This window comes from Delphinapterus leucas, chromosome 18, assembly GCF_059928025.1.
Source record: "Delphinapterus leucas isolate spDelLeu-1000000601 "Yukka" chromosome 18, BTC_Dleu_Yukka2, whole genome shotgun sequence".
In the NCBI taxonomy this organism is placed as follows: domain Eukaryota; kingdom Metazoa; phylum Chordata; class Mammalia; order Artiodactyla; family Monodontidae; genus Delphinapterus; species Delphinapterus leucas.
In genome coordinates this window covers 73205853-73224260 of record NC_143146.1, presented here as the reverse complement: position 1 = coordinate 73224260, position 18408 = coordinate 73205853, and the positions used below count along the sequence as shown (strand labels likewise).

The window sequence follows — 18408 nt, the reverse complement described above, 5'->3', positions numbered from 1 at the left end:
TTGTTTTCCCCAACTTAAATACAGGCCTCACAAGAGCTGGGGACTTTGTCTTGTTAACTCTTGTGTCTCCAGTGCCTCATAAAGTGCTTAATCCATGATGAGTGTTGAAAGCTGTTGCTCACCACATTCTCCTCATCACATTTGACCCAGAAGGAATTTTAAAGTCTGTAATGAGGGAGTAGTGTGTTAATCTAAGCATGATATGAAGACTAGTCAACTGTGATGAAAATCTGTATAATTCTCCAATTTACATTTTTTAAAGTGTTGGAGGTGATCAGGGTTTTGTTTGCTTGCTCATCGGGGAAGCGCTTGGCCAAGAAAAATCTGCACATTATATTTTAAGGAAGGGAAGAGAATGTGAGGAAGGCAGTGAGAAAGTCACAACTAGCCTTTTTCTTAATGCTGAAAGCGGCCTTCCGTTTACTCTAGTTCTGTCACTTTGAGATGAGGGAACTGAGACTGACCAAGAGGCCGGGTCCTGCCTGGGAGTCTCACAGGCCAGGGCCTTGCTTACATGGTGTGCTGTCTTCTGGTGCAAGTGATTTATTTAATAAGCATGTATTTTATTAAAGTCAAAAGCTTTAAAAAGCAGAGTTTAAAAGGAAAGTTGTTATTATATAAATAAGGATATTCTTTGTTTAAAAATTGAAAACATTACAGCTGAGACTCAAGTCCTCCATGTTTAGCCCAAACCCATTTCTCTCCCTGCTTCCCTGTGTGCCTGCTGCGTGCTGCTTCTAGTTAGTGTATGTCCTTCCAGACTTTTTTCTGTGTCTTCATACAAATATATGTAATCAGAAAATATCTGGCGTTGCTTTGTGTATATATATTTTTTATCACAATTGGTATCATACTGTGTGTATCTTACGGTAGTAGGTATGCTGCATCAATACATGTATTGAGTTTTCTCTCTCATTAACACAAAACAGCGCTGCAGCAAACATCTTTGTTCTTTGTACTCATGTGCGGACATACTTTTTCTTAATTTGGGTTTTGGATGCCTGTTGTATACATAGCCATTTACTCTATTAATAATTGTAATAGTATCAGTTGTTGCTAAGGTTACTTTGTTGTGTGACAGATGTCAAGAGTAGAGATTGCTGAACTAATGTGACACAGTAATCTCCAGTCTCTTAGGAGATCCAGTGAGGAAACATCCAAATTGATCTGTTACTCTTGGTAATCATTATTTTAATGATTATTTATTTTTACAAACTGATTTTACAGTTTATTTCGTTGGGTATTTATTCTGTTTCTTGTCCTGTGTGGAGGAGAAGAGGCTTTGTTTGTTTGTAGGAACCTTAATGTTGTTATTCATTTTAAAAACTCTTAGGTGCATTATTGCAGTTAAAGTAAGACTTTTGTCTGACTCGTCAATACAGACAAGAGAGTGAAGGTTTTTAAGGTTTTCTTGCTCTAGACTTCTGGTTTGTGTATATATGTATTTGCAACAGAGCACAGAGTGATAGAAATAAAATGGGTTTTGCAAGTTAGATTACGGATTGTTTAATCTCTTATTAGACATCGTTCCTAGAGTCAACTGGAAAGCACTGGAAAACTTAAGAACTTTGAAAAAGAACTTATTCAATCTATATTTTCTTTTACGATCACCTGAATTGAGGTATACTTGACATACAGTAGAATGCACCCATTTTAAGTGTCCAGTTCTTTAATATGTTTGTTTTTGTTTGTTTTCAGACCCGTCACAAAGTGAACTAATGGGAGAACCACATTTGATGGTTGAATATAAACTCGGTTTACTGTAATGCAGTGTGCTGTTCATGGAAATAGAGGGGCTGCATCTTGTTTATAGTCGTTTTTTACTATAATTTGACATGCACAACATTAAAATTACTGACACATGAGAATTTTTGCCTAAATAGTATCTGTGATCATTTGAAGTTCTTTGGGTCTTTGGTTTATGTGATAATTAAAGGCACTAAAGGGAGATGGTTTAAAAACTTCTAATTTATATTAAAACAATAATGCCTTCTATGTCTTTAAAAAAATGTTGCTAATTAATATCATAAAACTATGCACAGGTTCCAATTCAGCCTGTTTCCTAGTTATTTCATAAATTTAATTTTGAATAATCATTGGTATTTGAGCCTGCAAACTTCATAGTAGCATCTTTCAGAATACACATCTGTTCAGTGGCAGCATTTCAAAGTAAGTACAAGATAAGACTATTATATTTTACCTTGTTTCAGTATAGTCCATTAATACTCATAAGAATAACACTTGCTTTATTGATGCTACTTTAGAATTATAACTACATTCTTTGATTCTTTCAGGTTGAAAAGTATAAGTTCAGAGGTTTTGATTTTGGTCTTGTCTTTAAAGTGAAAAATTAATCAGCAGATGTCAATTAAACTGTAGTACTGCATAGATTAGTATATCATAAGATGCTTAAATTTAAAAAGGAAAAAAGAACATTCATGTACACATACAACTGTTCATGAACAAATTCAATAATAGTTTATTTAAAAGTAAATCTTCCCTATGGTTGTTCTTTGTTAATAAGGTATTTTTTTATGGACCTAGTATACAAAATTAAAGATTATCAATTTCTCAGGAGTATTTTTATTGTCTAAGTCACTGATTTATGACTGAAGGCAGTGTTTTCTCTCCCCACTGGGAGTGGGGGGGGTCATTTAACAGTGTCTAGAGAAATTTCTGGTTGTCACAACTTTGGGGAGGGTTTCCAACTGGCATCTAGTGCAAGGAGGCTAGGGATGCTGCTAAACATCCTACTATAAAAATTGCTCCTGACCGTTGAGATTGAGCTTAAAACTGTCTTTGCCAACACAGTATTTGCCAACCCACTGTACACTTAAATTATGAGAAAATATAGAAATAATGAAGGTTCACTAATTGATTGTTTCTAAATGTGTTCTCTTTCAACTAATTAACAAGGTTGGATATTTCTGTACCTTAATTAGTTTTAGGAATAGTAGATACTCTTCCTGACCAGTAGAAGGTACTATGAATTAATGAACATAGTTTAAATGGAAAAGCTGATGCTTTAAACACAGAAATTGGTAATCATGATTAGTGCTTATTCTCTGAAGGTCTTCATGCTTCCCCCTCTCTCCTTTTCCTCTTTTACCTCCTTTGTGTTTACACCCATGATCCTTATCCCTGGGTGCGTGTAAAATCACCTGGAAATCTTGTGAAAGAATCTTGGTGTCAGGGTCTGAATCTCAGAAGTTCCAGAAGGACGAGTCTGGGGTGGATCCCAGGAAGTCTACTTTTGAAAAGCTCTCCAGGGATGAGAACCTTTGATTTGTATGCTTGCTTTCGCCTTTATAGTAATATTTATTAGCATCAGTTAATTCTTCCCGTGTACCTCGGTGCTGGAACGTTTGCTAGTAGTCTCTACAAACTGCAGTGTGTGCCTGGAGTTGGGATGATTTGGGTTCCTTCATAAGAGTAAATTTCAGGTTCCTCTGAGATACTTTGCCTAGGTGCCAGACTCTTCAGTTAGGCATTTTTTCTTTCAGATGCTGTGGGGTTTGTTTTAAGGAATTAGTTTAGTATTTTGGGGGTTTAAGAGATACTTCACAGGTTGGTGCCTGATTACAATTAATTTTACTAACACTAAAATGATAAAATTCACAATAAAAGATATAAACATAATTAATGGACTGTAATGTAGTTCTGTGTTACTTTTTTTTAATATGTATGTGAATAAAGGAATTTGTGGGTTTTATTGTCTCAAAGCGGGTGGGTTTGCAAATAACTGAGCACTGTTTGGCACATCATGGAATGGCTCTTTCACTAGACACGTCTCTTCACTCCTACCCTCTGTACAAAATATAAATGAGAGGCTTATTATTTTTTTATTAATTTTTCTTTTTGCAGTGGGTTTTATCCCTCTTTCAGGAGTACACATAAGTATAACCCAGTGCTTTCCTGCATTTTGTTACTCCTTTGAATGCAGACATTTCAAGAGTGTAGAAAATTGTCTGAACAGGTAGATTACTTTTGAAAAGCTGAAAGACTGTATAGTGTATAATCTTCCACTGGAGTCTACAATTGGATGAATCTAAGTTTAACCAAATTTTGACTTGATATTTCAATAAAGCAAAACCAAAAATGTGATACTTCATTGAACGTATTTAGCTCATGATTTCAAAGTTGAAATTCAGGTTCCTTCAAGTACAACAAATCCTTAATTAAGAGCCCATACCGGGCTTCCCTGGTGGCGCAGTGGTTGAGAGTCCGCCTGCTGAGGCAGGGGACACGGGTTCGTGCACCGGTCCGGGAAGATCCCACATGCCGTAGAGCACCTGGGCCCGTGAGCCATGGCCGCTGAGCCTGCGCTCCGCAACGGAAGAGGCCACAACAGTGAGAGGCCCGTGTACCGCAAAAAAAAAAAAAAAAAAAGAGCCCATACCTTGGTGGGGGCAGTGGCCAAGATGGCAGAGTAGAAAGTCCCTGAACTCACCTCCTCCCATGGGCATGCCCAAATGACAACTGTTTAACAGCACACAGCTGTCTATGGAAACAACCTGAAGACTAACAGAAAAGATTTTCCACAATTAAAAACATAAAGAAGGGGCTTCCCTGGTGGCGCAGTGGTTGAGAGTCCGCCTGCCGATGCAGGGGACACGGGTTCGTGCCCCGGTCCGGGAAGATCCCACATGCTGAGGAGCGGCTGGGCCCGTGAGCCGTGGCCGCTGACCCTGCGCGTCCAGAGCCTGTGCTCCGCGACGGGAGAGGCCACAGCGGTGAGAGGCCCGCGTACCGGAAAAAAAAAAACCATAAAGAAGGAAGCACGAGTCAGGTAGGAAGGACAGAGATACAGTATATCAGGACCCACACCCACAGGTTGGTGAGGAAGTGGGAGGAATATCACAATTATAGAGATCCTCCCCAAGGAGCAAGGGGTTTGAGCCCATTGGACTCCCCAGCCTGGGGGGTCCTCCACCAGGAAAATGAGCCCCCAGAACATCTGGCTTTGAAAACCAGTGGGGCTTATGTTCAGAAGAGCCAGAGGGCTACAGGAAACAGACTTCTCTCTAGGGTAAATGCGATCTGACTCCCAGTGTAGACGTTAATTCGAAAGGACAGAGGGTCAGACCTGCTTGCTGATCTTGGATCCAGGGAGGCAGGAGGCACCTGGGACTCCCCCTGGGGAGAGATGCTGGCAGCATCCATTTTGGGGAACTTGTTCTACCACAATAACACCAGTTGTGAAGCACCATTTTGGAATTCTCATGTCCTGTTAGCGCCAGGGACCTGGTCCCACCTATCAGTGGGCCAGCAGCAGCCCTGTGCCCCCCTGGGTCAAACACCCAACCACGTGGGAAGCCTACCCTGCCCTCCGGCAAGTACAAGCCACTGCACACGGCACAACCTCGCAACCAAATGGGCCAGGGTCCAGCCCCACTGCCAGCGCACCCACAGTAGTCAGTTTTGCCACAAGAGAAGGGCACACACAGCCTCCCTAGAGCATAAAGCTCTGGTGACCAGAGAGAAGCATGCTGCTGGACCCCGTAGAACATCTCCAACATAGGAACACTTCTCCAAGATTAGGAAAGTGGCTGACCTATGTAACATATAGAAATAAATTTGCCCGAGAATTGGGCAAAATGAGGAGACAGAGGAATATGTTCCAAGAGAAGGAATAAGAACCTCAGGAAAAGAACTAAATGAAGTGGAGATAAACAACCTCCCTGATACAAAGTTCAAGGTAATGATCTTAAAGATACTCAACAAACTGGAGAGAAGAATGATTAACGTAGTGAGACTTTCAACCAAGAGTTAGAAAATATAAAAAAGAACCAAACAGAGCTGAAGAATACAATAACAAAAAATACACCAGCAGGAATCAACAGTAGCTTAGATGATACAGAGGAATGGATCAGTGATCTGGAAGGCAGAGTAGTGGAAATCACCTAAGCTGAACAGAAAAAAGTTTTAGAAAATGATGATAGTTTTAAAGAGACCTCTGAGACAATATCAAGCATACTAACATTTGCATTACAAGAGTACCAGAAGGAGAAGAGAGAAACAGGCAGAGAACTTATTTGAAGAAATAATAGATGAAAACCTTCCTAATCTGGGGAAGGAAACAGACATCCAGGTCCAGGGAGCACAGAGAGTCCTAAACAAGATGAACCCATAGAGGTTCACACCAAGACATACTATAATTAAAGTGGCAAAAAAAAAAAAAAAAAAAAATCTTAAAAGCAGCAAGAGAAAAGCAACGAGTTACATACAAGGAAACTCCCATAAGGCTGTCAGCTGACTCTGTAGCAGAAACTTTGCAGGCCAGAAGGGAGTGACACAATATATTCAAAGTGATGAAAGGAAAAAACTTAACAACCAAGAATATTCCACCTGGCAAGGTTATCATTCAGAATTGAAAGAGAGATAAAGAGTTTTACAGACAAGCAAACGCTAAAGAGTTTGGTGTCACTAAACTAGCTTTACAAGAAAATGTTAAAGGGACTTCTCTAAGCAGAAAAGAAAAATCCACAACTAGAAAATGAAAATTATGAAAGGAAAATCTCACTGGTAAATGCAAACATACAGTAAAGGTAGTAGATCAGCCACTTATATAGCTAAGAGGAAGGTTAAAAGACAAAGGTAGTAAAATCACTTACATCCACAATAAGTAAAGGTTACAGAAAAAGATGTAAAATATGACACCAAAAACATTAAACATGGGGTGGGGAGTAAAAATGTAGGTTAGTAATGCATTCGAACTTAAGAGAGAAAATAATCATATACATGTTGTTATATATGTCTCATGGTAACCAAAACCCTAAAATCTATAATACACACACCCACACACACCAAAAAAAAAAAAAAAATTCAAACATAACACTACAGATAGTCATCACATTACAAGGGAAGAGAGCAAAAGAAGAAAGGAACAAAAAAGAACTACAAAAGCGACCAGAAAACAACAAAATGGCAGTAGGTACATATCTATCAATAATTACTTTAAATGTAAACATAGGAAATTCTCCAATCAGAAGACAGAGTGGCCAAATAAAAAAAACAAGACCCATATATATGCTGCCTACAAGAGATACACACAGACTAAAAGTGGGGAATGGGAAAAGGTGCAAATGAAATCTGTGGTGGAATGCTTATATCAGACAAAATAGACTTTCAAACAGACTGTAACATGAGACAAAGGACTTTACCTAGTGATCAAGGGATCAATCCAACAAGAAGTTATAACAATTGTAAATATATAGGCACCCAAAATAGGAGCACCTAAATACATAAAGCAAATATTAACAAACATAAAGGGAGAAATTGACAGTAACACAATAGTAGGGGACTGCATTTACATCATTGGACAGATCATGCAGAAAAGAAACATCAGCCTTAAACAATACCTTAGACCAGATGAACTTAACATGTATACATATATGAAACATCCAATCCAAAAACTACAGAATACAAATTCTTTTGAAGCATAATATACATGGAACATTCTCTAGAATAGGTCATATGCTAGACCACAAAACAAATCTTAATACATTTAAGGAGATTAAAATCATATCAAGCAACTTTCCTAACCACAACAGGATGAGACTAGAAATCAACTACAAGGGAAAAAAAAAAAAAGAAACCTACAAAAACACAAACGTGGAGGCTAAACAATATGCTACTAAACAACCAATGGCTCACTAAAGAAGTCAAAGGTGGAATAAAAAAAAGATAATCTGGAGACAAATGAAAATGGAAACAACTAGCCAAAATCTATGGGATGCAGCAAAAGCAGTTCTAAGAAGGAAGTTTATAGCAATACAAGTCTGCCTCAGCAAAGCAGAAAAATCTCAATCTAACCAAACCCAAAGTTAGTAGAAGGAAAGAAATCAAAGAGCAGAGTGAAATAAATGAAATGGAGACAAAAAACAAACAGTAGAAAAGATCAGTGAAGCTAAGAGTTAGTTCTTTGAAGAGATAAACAAAATTGTTAAACTTTTAACCAGGCTTATCAAGGAAGAAGAGAGGGGACCCAAATAAATAGTCAGAAAAAAAGAAGAAAAAAAATAAAGCTTTTGCACAGCAAACTATCAACAAAATGAGAAGGCCGCCTACTGAATGGGAGAAGATATTTGCAAGTGATGTATCCGATAAGGGGCTAACATCCAAAATATACAAAGAACTCATACAACTCAACATCCAAAAAACAACCCAATTAAAAATGGGCAGAGGGGCTTCCCTGGTGGCACAGTGGTTAAGAATCTGCCTGCCAGTGCTGGGGACATGGGTTCCATCCCTGGTCCGGGAAGATCCCACAATACTGCAGAGCAACTAAGCCCGTGCACCGCGACTACTGAGCCTGCGCTCTAGGGCCCGCGTGCTGCAACTACTGAAGCCCGAGCGCCTACAGCCCATGCTCCGCAACAAGAGAAGCCATTGCATTGAGAAGCCCGAGCACCACAACGAAGAGTAGCCCCCGCTCGCTGCAACTAGAGAAAGCCCGCGCACAGCAAAGACCCAAATGCAGCGAAAAATAAATAAATAAAATTTAAACAGAAAAAAAAAGGGCAGAGGATCTGAATAGACATTTTTCTAAGGAAGACGTACAGATGGCCAACAGACACAAGAAAAGATGCTTGACATCACGGATTATCAGGGAAATACTAATCAGAACCACAATGAGATAACACCTCACATCTGTCAGAATGGCTGTTATCAAAAAGACCACAAATAATAAGTGTTGGCGAGGATGTGGAGAAAAGGGAGTCCTGAATCCTGTTGGTGGGAATGTAAACTGGTGCAGCCACTGTGGAAAACAGAGTGGTTCCTCAAAAAATTAACAATGGGACTACCATACAATCCAGCAATTTACTTCTGGGTATTTTTCTGAAGAAAACAAAAACACTAATTTGGAAAGATACATGCACTCCTATGTTCATTACAGCATTATTGACAATAGCCAAGATATGGAAGCAATGTAAGTGCCCATCAACAGATGAATGGATAAAGAAGATGTGAGATATATATATATATATATATATATATATATATATACATCATGGAATAATACTCAGCCATAAAAAAGAATGAAATCTTGCCATTTGTGACAACATGGATGGACCGAGAGGGTGTTATGCTAAGTGAAATAAGTCAGAGAAAGACAAATACCATATGGTTTCACTTATTGTGGAATGTAAAAAACAAAACAAAGGAACACAACAAAACAGAAACAAACTCACAAGTACAGAAAGCAAACTGGTGGTTGCCAAAGGGAGGAGGATGGGGGGTTGGGCAAAATAGTAAAGGGGATTAAGAGGTAGAAGACTCTAGTTATAAAATAAATAAGCCACAGGGATGTAATATACAGCATAAGGAATATGTCAGTAAAATTGTAACAACTTTGTACGGGGTCTGATGGTTACTAGAGTTATCATGACAATCATTTCATAACGTATGCAAATGTCAAATCATGTAGTACACCTGACACTAACATAATATTGTAGTCAACTATATTTCAATTTTTAGAAAACCTATACTTTTGTTGTATTATACATCCTTAAATATTGTTTAAGTATGAGAACATACTGTTAGGTTTGTTAATAGAATTTCAGCAGAGGTTTTTTTTTTTTTTCCAGATCGAAAAAGTATAAGAGACTTTAAAATGTTTTTTCTTTTAAAGATGAAAAATCAAGTTTTGAAAATTTAGAGTTTGCTCCGAGATCTTGAATTTATTTCTAGAGCCAGTAGACATGCTTTGTCAGTTGTACTTTGTCTTTTTGCTTCTTTTCGGTGTCTCAACCTGGTGGAGACAAAAGCTATACTGTTCATCTCTGTGACGAAATAGAGGTCACATAGAGGATACAGCTTTGGATCAGCAAGGGACCAGAAGGAATTCAGCTTTCACTTTGGCTAGGCTTATTTACTTTTGGAGAGATGGATTGATTTTAACTCAAGACTTCAGCCACTCTTTTTATTTGTTTTCTGTATTGTATAGAAACCTTGCAAAACATACACCAAATTATTTTTTTCACCAATTTGGAAACTTGGAGAAAAATAGAATAATACATAGAGGGGAATTGCTTGGCAGTCCAGTGATTAGGACTCTGGGCTTTCACTGCCATGTTTCCGGGTTCAGTCCCTGGTCGAAGAACTAAGATCACATAAGCCACGTGGTGTGGCCAAAAGGGAAAAAAAAATACATAGAACACCCAGTATAACCTTCATGAGATTCACCAATTGTCAGCGTACTGCCTTGTTTCCTCACGAGTAGATTCAGGATAAACATTTTTGGCAAGAGGTCTACAAAGGTGCTGTATGTACTTACTGTGTCATATCAAGAGCCATGTGAGGTCAGGTTGTCCCACTTATTGGTGTTGCTAAGTATGATCACTTGGTGGACAAGTGGTGGCCGTCAGAGCTCTCCATTGTAATAGTACAGTTTTCCTTTTGTAATTAATAATAATAATTCTGTGAAGTAATAACTTGAGACCTTGTATACATCCTGTTCCCGAAGAACCTTTCAGCCAGAGGTTTTAGCATCCATGAAAAATCTTTACCTCAGTCATTTACAACATGGTCATTGGAGACAGGAAAGGGCCGAAAAATTGTGATATTTTATTATTCCTTCTGCATTTATTGGTTGACAGATTTTTGTAAAGCCAGGTTTCCCCCCCATTTCTCTTCCTTTTTAAGGTATCCTTTGGACTCATGGATTCCTACTTAATGTTTTATAATCCATTTCTATCATTACTCTTCTTAATGCCCTAAATCTAATCATTTTAATGAATACATAGACGTTCCATTTGAACAGAAGATTACATTGGTTTTAAAGTGCTACATTTAATTTTTAGCATTACTAATGTTTTTCACAGAATATTGAATATATTTGAGATACTTTAGTTATCATAATCATAGTTATCATGGAAGTTATGACCAAAGAAATCCTATGTTAGCCATAGGGAAACACTGCTGCCCTTAATCTACTGATGTCTTGCCCGATCACATGAGAAAGTCACAAGACCAGGACAGGCAAGGGCAGCCAGAGCCTTCTCCATTTGGCACTGTGGCTTAAAAGTAGGCACTATATTATGAACATTTAAGAAAAGGTCCAAGAAGCATTGCATTTTTCTTCTTTTTAAACTTTTTATCTTGGAAAATTTCTAACACCTAAAAACACCTAAAAGTAGATGGAAAAATATAATATAATCTCATGTTTCCATCATCTAACTTCCATAATTTATCCATGGCCAATCTTATTTCATCTATTTCATCTTTTTACCCACTTTCCCCCTCAACGTCATTTGGAAAGAAATTCCAGATATTATTTATAGGTGTAAATATTTCAGTTTATAAAGCTAACCTAACCACAATACTATTATTATCATACCTGAGTTAACAATAATTCCTTATAATTAAATGTCCAGTCAGTATTCATATTTCTGAAGGTCCAGTAATAGTTTTTAAGCTATTTTGTTTGCATCAGATCCAAGTAATTTACACGCATTGTGATTGGTTTTGTGCCAGCTGTTTTATAATTTATGGCTTCTACCTCCATTTCTTTCTCTTTTTCTTGCTAGTTGTTGAAGAAACCAAGTTGTTTGTTCCATAGAGTTTCCCACAGTCTAGTTTTTACTGTTTGCATCTTTGTGATACAGTTTAACATGTTCTTCTCACCCCTGGCTTCAGAGGCTCTCTCTTAATAAAATGAAAATTGAATACCTCCAGGGTTTGGCTTTGGGTGAAAGATAGGCAAGGTCAGCACCCAGATTCCATTTCTCTTTATTTCACCTTGCACTTTGTAGGACTCTTTTGTCTTATTTTGGCTGTCCGGCATCTACTCTGATAGACTCTGAATTCTTTAGGGGAACCGCCTTTCCTCTGAGTTGTGTTGTCTTGGGGGAGGTCGTGCTGTTCCCTCTCTAGAATGCTAAGAGGGCCCACCTCTCTGCTCCTGATGCCTCCTGGGGAAGGCTTGTGACCCAGGTCAGCTGATCAAACTTCAGTCCTGGACTTGGATTCTAGAGCAAGGACAGGAGGAGAACAGTGAGGCGACCCATCACTGCCAGAGGCAGTGCCCTTCGCCCTTCCGTGCTGCATGATCATTGCTGTGTTGCTGCCGCTTTATGTCTGGAGCTCCCCTGGCTCTTGATTGTTTTCTTAGGCTGTTCCTAAGCTTTTTATTGGAGCTGTGAGCTCCTACTTTTATTCCAGTAAATCCCCGTGGGCTTAAATAAACAGAAATAAACAGTACACGTTGTTGCCTGCAATCGGGATCTCTGAATGATGCAGTAATTGGCATTAAACAGTTGGTGTTACAGGAAACACGTCCCCAGAGAAATTTGGGAACTGGGGCTGGTTATCTCACTGAGTCAGGTTAGGCAGTGAATCCAGGTAGGAAATCTAGCTGTCCCTGGCAGGCACCTGTAAGATAGCTACCCCATCTGGTCACATGAAGTCACACGCGCAATTTACAGCAAGGTTCTGGGCAACCAGAATGGGAAGAAGTCAGGATGGTGGGGTGGCTGCTTCTGACAGCAGTGAAAGTTTAAAGCAAGTAAATAACATATTCAAATCTCCAAACCAACCTACAGAAACCTAAAGAGTGTCATTTCTTACAGGTAGAGCACTTGGCAGAAGACAGATGTGAGTCTCCTGACTTAGTACAGCTAGTGCAGTTACTGCCCTACCAGGTTTAAAGTGTGAAAACTGGAGCACTGTGTAGGACCCCGAGAACTAAGGGGGAATATGATTGAGGAAGGAAGCAGATTCTTCACTTAGAAGGAAGAATTCACTTCACTTAGAAGTCGTCCTTTTTTTCCTTAAGACTTCCTTCACCTGAGGGGTCAGTGTATCAGGGAAGCCAGTAAGCCTCTTGCCCCAGTGCTCTTTATTTTCAAACCCAGAGCCAGTGGTTAGAGCCCAGCATGCCCCCTGGAGGCCAAACCCAAAGAAATTTAACATGTAGAAAGAATGTGGGGACCTTGCCAGTTTACGTCTACAGGAATTTCAGGGACATGTGAACGAAGAGATCTTGAATGTGCTTTTAGATAAACAGTATGATGCCCTTACACAAGATAATTCCAGATTCATTTAACTCAAGAAGGTGGATGTGTTTTTAATAATTTCCCAAACTGGATTCAACACAGGCCTATACTGAATGAAGATGAGATGCCAGAAGTCCTTAGTGTAGTGCAGAGCAGTGGTTCTCAGACTTTTTTGTGCATTAGAATCACGGGGCAGCTTTTAAAATCATAGATGGCTGGGTCGCACCCCTCGAGTTTGTGATTCAGGAGGTTTGAGGTGAAGCCTGAGAATCTGTGTTTCCAGCAAGTTCTCAGGTAATGGTGATGCCGCTAATCCAGGGACCACACTCTGAGAACTGCTGGTATAGAGGGAGGAGATCAAATACTTTGAGAGGAAGGAAGGTTGGAGTAGTTTGCCGATGTAAATCCCCTATTCACTGGCCACCTAACTGTCTTTCGCAAGACAAGCTGGATAACATACCTTTACCAAGGCTTTCAAACATATATCAGTGCTGGCTTCAAAGCCCTGATATAGTCTTTCTTATTTAACATTATCGAGGTGTAATTTACATAGAACAGACGTACCTACTTTAAGTATACGGTTATATACATTTTGACAAATATACGTATACAACTGTATAACCACCACCAAACCACCCCTAAAAGTTCTGTCCTGTCCCTTTTTATCCCTGTCTTTCCTGATGCGAGCCCCAGGCAAACACTGACCTGCTTTCTGACATTGTAGATTAGTTTTTTTTTCAAGAATTTCATAGAGAGTCATACAGTATGTAATTTTTTGTGTCTGGCTTCTTCTGCTTTGTATAATGTTTAAAAACTTATCAATGTTGTTGAGTAGTTTTGTTCTCTTTTATTGTTGATTAATATTTCATTATATGGATATAGCAATATTTTGTCTACTCATTCATGTATTGAAGGATATTTGGGTCATTTCCAGTTTGGGGCTATAATGGATGAAGCTTCTATGAGCATTTATATACAAGCCTTTGTACGGACATCTGTTTTCATTTGTCTTGGTAAATAACCTAGGTGGCGTTGCTGAGTCACGTGGTAAGTGCATGAACATTCCAGGTGCTGGCACCCTCATTAGTACTTGGTCTTGTCACGCTTTTTAAACTTAGCCATTCTAGAGAGTGCATGGTGGCATCTCATTGCGGTTTTAATTTGCATCTCTCTGATGACTAATGGTGTTGAGCATTACTGTATCTTTGTTTTGTGAACTGCTTTCTCAAATCTTTTGCCCTTTCCTCCACCTTTTAAAAAGTACAGCCAGTCCCCAACTTACAATGGTTTGACTTATGATTTTTCGACTTTTCCATCGTGCAAAAACAATTGGCATTCAGTAAAAACCGTACTTTGAATGTTGACTGTGGCTCTTTTTCTGGGCTAGCGAAACGCATAGGTCCTCTCTTGTGCTGCTGGGCAGTGGCAGCGAGCAGAGCTCCCCGTCAGCCACGCCGTCACTAGAGCGAACAACCGGTGAACTTACAACCATTCTGGACCCAGACAACTATTCTGTTTTTCACTTTCAGTACAGTATTTGATGAATTGTGTGAGATATTCAGCACTTTATTTTGAAATAGGTTTTGTGGTAGATGATTTTGCCCAGCTGTAGGCTAACGTTAAGTGTTCTCAGCGTGTTCAAGGTAGGCTGGGCTAAGCAATGATGTTCGGTAGGTTCGGGGTATGAAATGCATTTTTGACTTATGATATTTTCAGTTTATGATGGGTTTATCTGGACGTAACCCCATCATAAGTCGAGGGAGATCTGTAGTTTGCTTACTTCGTTGAGTTGCAAGAGTTTTTTTTTTTTTTTAATGTATACTGGATATAAAGCATCTGTCAGATATATGTATTGCACATACCTTCTGGAATCTTGGCTTGCCTTTTCATTTTCTTATTGGTGTGTTTCAAACAGCAGAAAATTTTAATTTACATGAAATCCAATTAATCTGAGTGTTGGTGTTTTGTGTCTTTGGCATCCTATCTAAGGAATTTTGCCTAACCCATGATTATAAAGATTTTCTTGAATGTTTTCTTCTGGAACTTTTATATCTTAACAGTGTTGTCTTCTAATACATAAGCACGTATCTTTCCATTTATTTAGGTTTTCCTTAATTTCTCTCAGCAGTGTTTTATAGTTTTCAGTGTACAGGTCTTAAACATATTTTTAAAATTTGTCCCTAGATATTTTGTGGGTTTTTTTCAATACTATTTTTAAGTGGTATTGGTTTTGATTTTGATTTTACCAGTTGCTTGTTGCTAGCATATAGACATAGAATTGATTCTTGTACATTGACTTTGTATTCTATGACACTGCTAAGTTCATTTATTAGTTCTAGTAGTTTTTTTTTAATGAAGCTTTAGAACTTTCTGTGTCATGTCATATGCATATAAACAGCTTTACTTTGTCCTTCCCCATCCGTATGCCTTCTTGCCTTACAGCTAGGACTTCCAGTATAGTGTTGAACAGGAATTGTAAGATGGGGTATCCTTGTCTCATTCCCAATCTTAGGGGGAAAGTATCCAGTCTTTTTACTATTAAATATCATGTTAGCTGTATGGGTTTTTTTGGTTTGTTTTTGTTTTGTAGATGCCCTTTATTAGCTTGATCCTAGGTTCTTGAGAATTTTTATCATGAATAGATGTTGAATTTTGTCAAATGTTTTTTCTGCATCTATTGATATGACCATGTGGCTTTTTTATCCTTAGTCTGTTAATATGATGCGTTATTACATTAAGTTATTTTCAAATGTTGAGTCAGCCTTACGGTTTCTGGATGCCCTCACTTCGTCAGGATGTAGTATCTTTCTTATATATTACCTGATTTGTTAATATTTTGTTGTGAATTTTTTGCTTATGTTCATAAGACACATTAGTGTGCAGTGTTGAAATAACCTTCTAGGCCCAAGATGGAGCTGCTCCTGCCTGGATGCCACATCAGCAAACCAAAACTTAGGTAACTGTCGTGTCCATGAATTCTTCCCTTGACCAGAAAGGCAGTATATCCAGTCAGCCCATCCCCAAATGCCAAACCAGCTCTGGGCTTTATACAGTTGTATATAGCCTTTGTATCCACATCCTCAGATTCAGCCAACCTCAGATCAAAAATATTTGGAAAAAAAAATTCCAGAAAATTCCAAAAAGCAAAACTGGAATTTGCCATCCCAGCAACTATTGTATTAGGTATCATAAGTAATCTAGAGATGATTTAAAGTGCACAGGAGGATGTGCATAGGTTATATGCAAGTACTGTGCCATTTTACATGAGGAACTTGAGCATCCATGGATTCGGGTATCCTCAGGGGGAGGGGGAGGGAAGGGTCCTGGAACTGATCCTGAGCGATGACTTTTCTTGATCCGTGTTCTTTATCATATAAAAAGCTTCCTGCCTTCCACTCCGTTTTGCCGGTCTCCAAATGTAGATTGTCCCCTTCATGAAGTGTTAAAGTTTGTATCACTTAACTTGTCTTTTTAAATTATTATTTTTTTAGCAGTAGTTTGCTTTTCTTGTAGTTTCTTTGTCTGGTTTTGTATCAGGATAATGCTGACCTCATAAAACAAGTTGGGAAATGTTCCTTGCTCCTATTTTATGGAAACACTTGTGTAGAATTGACCTGTTTGTTCCTTAAATGTTTGGCAATGAAACCATCTGGGCTGTGTCCCATCTTGATCACATTCTAGCTGCATATCATTCCCAAGAAAGGTGTCTCTAAGTAATGATCTGTAGCCATGTAAGTCCAGAAACTTCTGTCAAGTGCAACCAGAATCGATTTGACTCAAGGGACTGCCTCACGCTAATCAAATGAGACTGATTTTTTAAGCCTGACCTGAGCCAGGCGCTATAACAAGTGTTTTATATTAACACTATTTTATGTATTCTGTATTACCATGTATTACCATGAGGGACATATCTCTCCAGTAACCAAAATATGTGTGTCCTCCATGGAGAGCAGGGGTTCAGCACACTACTGCCCTGGGCCAGATTCAGCTTGCTGCTTGTTTTGTTTATTGGAGCACAGCTATGCATGTTCGCTTATGCACAGTCTAGGATGCTTTGTGCTACGACAGCAGGTAAGTGAGTAGCCGTGACAGACTGTGTAGCCCACAAAGCCTAAAATATTTACGTTCTGGCTCTCTGGCCACTTACAGAAAAAGTTTGCTGACCCCTGATCTAGAGCAGTGATTCTCAACCCTGGCCACATACTGGAATCACCTGGAGAACATTTGAAAAACTACTGTTGTCTGCCTCCCGCTCCCAGCAATTCTGACTTGGTTGGCCTGGGCTGGGACCTGGGCATTGGCGGTGTTTAAAGCTCCCCGGCAGTTCTGCCCAGCAGCCAAGGCTGAGAACCACTGGCCTAAAGTAAGGCTTGGTATTTGTATTTGTTTAACTGCCCGCCCATGCTGATTGTCTGAATGTGCATTTAGGGATGAGAAGCACTTATCTAGGGCAGTAGTTTCCAGATCTGAATGTGTATCTGTCACCTGGGGAGATTTTTTTTCATAGATTCTAAGACCCCACTCCAGACCAAGTGAATTAGAATCTCCAGAGATTTTTTAAAATTCCTCAGGTGGTCCTGATATACAGACATTTCTTTAAGAAAGACTGAACTTAGGGCACCTTATTGTTATTAGCAAGATTTTTGGGTACTGATTGAGTAACCAGAGGATTATTTAGTGAGCATAGGAGTGGAGAAAAGGGGTTTCTTGAGTTGTGCGCTGCAGGCTATGGAGGATCCTACTGAATAGTCTAGCCTCACAGAAACGGAAATACACCCTCCCGAGTGATGAAAATGTTTATTTCTGTTAGATGTGGTATACCTAACCGCCCTTGTACAGTCCTAGATGAAAGGAACATGTTTTTCCTTTTGGTTCCTCTTTATATAGATGCCATAAAAACAAATCATCCGTTAATATTCTTTGTTCAGATAGATAATCAGGTCACATTACAGGAGGTTAGATAATAGCTTCCCCTCCACCCCTGCCACCCCATGTCTTGGCTAAATACCCCCATCAGCTTGCATGCTTCTCTAGGCTCCCGGCATCCCATTTACTAATTATCTCTTAGGACAGACTCTTTGGAGATGGCTAAGCCCATTCATGCTGTGTTCTTACCCTGGGCTACCCCAGTCCAGTCCCCTTATGCACTTACTGCATCTCAAATGGTCTTTGCTCAACTGAGAAACTATCTGTTAATCCTCCCACTGTATTAAACATTCCCATGTGTGCTCTCTTCACTTCAGGAATGTGTAAAATCAGGGAAGGTTGAGCTGGAAGGGACTTTGTTATAGACCTTATCTAACCTCAAAAAAGTCAACCTTATGGGCAGTTAGTTGGGTACTGGTAGTGCTTATGTGTTTTGGGGGGGCACTTTATACTCTCCTTGATACAGTTCTCAATATTGGATTTA

The 18408-nt window shown here is 39.2% G+C and overlaps 1 protein-coding gene across 1 annotated transcript in view; it reads left to right on the top strand.

Moving 5' to 3' along the window:
• POMP (proteasome maturation protein) overlaps positions 1-18408 on the top strand; it is a 68163-nt gene that overhangs the window by 12337 nt on the left and 37418 nt on the right. The window lies entirely within an intron of this gene.